Below are 2,500 nucleotides of genomic sequence, written 5' to 3' on the forward strand. Positions count from 1 at the left end.
GTGTATTGTGTGTGTGTGTGTGTTGTGTTGTGTGTGTGTATGTGTGTGTGTGTATGTGTGTGTGTGTGTATGTGTGTGTATGTGTGTGTGTGTGTATGTGTGTGTGTATGTTGTGTGTGTGTGTGTGTATGTGTGTATGTGTATGTGTGTGTGTGTGTGTCTGTGTACATGTGTGTGCGTGTACATGTGTGTGAGTACTTATGCATGCATGCATGCACGTATATATGTAAGTATGAATGTACGTATGTATCTATATATGTATGTATGTATATGTGTGTGTACCTATGTATATATATATGTATGTGCGTATGTGTGTACATGTAGCCAGTATCCCTGCCTGATGCCGCAGTGCGAGTTGGTGTTCGAGTCAGAGGCAACATGTCCAGGAAAAGGAGGGAGAAGGAAGACGTGATAGAGAGGAAAACCTGGAAGAAGCTGCATTAGAGAAGAGTAAAGAAAAGCGTTAAAGAGGATATTAATTCTGAAATTAGAGAATCGTTAGATCATTTCAGATTCGTAATTAATATGGGGGATATTATTTTTCGTGTTTCTTTTCGTTGGTTATTTAAATAGACTCGATTTATGGAGACTTTTCTTTTATTTTTGTTTTTTTTAAGACGGATTTTTTTTTTATGTTAAATTCTCATCGACTTTCTCAAACATAGAAAAGGGTTAATTCTAGATGCCTGTGATGAAGGTCTTTGAACATTTAAACATTCTTAACTTTGAACTTTGAACATTCTTAACTTTGAACATTCTAGATGAAGGTCTTTGAACATTTAATTTTTTTCACTCTCGATTTTAATCTGATGTTATTGTTATTTTTACAGTAGACTGAAAATGCTTGAACGCCTACGTCATGCTTACTGTAGATTTCAAACTCAATTTTGTTTAATTTCATAATTTATTAGTTATGATTTTTTTCGATTTTTTTTGCAGGTAATATCATAAGGGTAATCTAAGATATATTCGCCTGATAACAGGAGATTAAAATGGTCTACTCAGAAAAATTCTCAGCTAAATTCAACATGGTTAGCTATACACATATCTATATATATTATAACACATTATAATGAACATTAATCTAAGCAAAATCTTGTATGAAATTCACTCAGTACTATACTTTAGTCCCAACTATATCTGTTTATCACTCATTATTTTGTTATCCTGTAATGTAAGTATATATTCCATACAAATCTAAAATACTGACTGAAAATATTATGAATGAACGAGACTACATGATTGTGATTGTCATATCACATCATGACAGAAAATGGGAAAAGGGGTTTTAAAGTCATGAAGAAAATAGAAAACGGTGTGCTTTTTGAGGTATGGCTTTGCTAGTTGGATAAGATGTGGAAGAATATGTATAGAGTGAAATAAAGAGGTGACAGAAAAGTACAGGATGTTATGATGGAAGTTCTGTGCTTTTAATATGATAATAGTGAAGGTTATGGTACAGAGTGAAAATATAGAACATGGGAAGCGAAATCTACGAAAATGGTGCGTTAGTTGTATGGATAGAGAAAAATGGGCGTGGCTAGATTAAAGATAATTTCCTGGCGAAACGGACTGATTAGAATTATTTACGAATCTGTGATGTTTTCCCCTTTACTAATTATTTTCAGGCGTCAGTAATTAGGATATTAGAAGATCACAAGTATGCGTTTTTTTATCCTAATAAAACGTGCTTGGAATATTAAAACCCCCTTAAACTGATATTACACAGCTGAAAAAAGATAATAGCCTATATATACAAAACGTGTATTTTTACCAAATCATTTTTTTACGTTGAAGACGAGGGAGAAAAGTCATTAAAATATCTAACCTGGCGTTCTTTCACGCGAGAATAATAACAAAGGGATGTTATCCTTGAACAAAATGAACCGAATAACCTAACAGGAGGGGACATGATGACTGACACAATTCCATTATCTTTGGTATATTCATATCCTGATCAAGTGGATTGAATATAGACAGTCCTCTATCATGCATTCGTGGTGAAATCAGAAATCAGTGAATGTACTGTTGGCAGCTGTAGTAGATAAACGGAGGGGAATCAGTCAATCGGTGCGATGGTCAGTCAGCTAAATAATCCAACAGCTGAATTTCTGAACGCTCACCGATATTCTACAGTATTTGGGTGGGCTTTGTATTATCTCGAAAGCACTGGGATCAGATTAGAGTAACTGGCAGTAGGGAGGTGAGAGTGAGAGTGAGAGAGAGAGAAGAAGAAGAAGAAGAAGAAGAAGAAGAAGAAGAAGAAGAAGAGAGAGAGAGAGAGAGAGAGAGAGAGAGAGAGAGAGAGAGAGTCAGAGAGAAAGAAAGAGGCAGACAGACAACCAGACAGACAGAGAGAGAGAGTGAGAGTGAGTTAGAGAGAGAAACAGACAGAGAGATAGAGAGGTGAGCTTAGGCAACATCCTGCAGAAGTACAAAGCCGTCCGTGCCCCCAAGACGGGTTTGACTTACTCTTTTTGACCAGCCACTTTTTCTATCA

General features: G+C 35.8%; 1 protein-coding gene across 1 annotated transcript in view; it reads right to left on the bottom strand.

The window, feature by feature from the left end:
- Positions 1-2,500, bottom strand: part of LOC119572633 (otoferlin-like) — a gene marked incomplete in the record, with an annotated part of 132,351 nt that overhangs the window by 31,014 nt on the left and 98,837 nt on the right.

This window comes from Penaeus monodon, chromosome 4 (genome assembly GCF_015228065.2).
Source record: "Penaeus monodon isolate SGIC_2016 chromosome 4, NSTDA_Pmon_1, whole genome shotgun sequence".
In the NCBI taxonomy this organism is placed as follows: Eukaryota; Metazoa; Arthropoda; class Malacostraca; order Decapoda; family Penaeidae; genus Penaeus; species Penaeus monodon.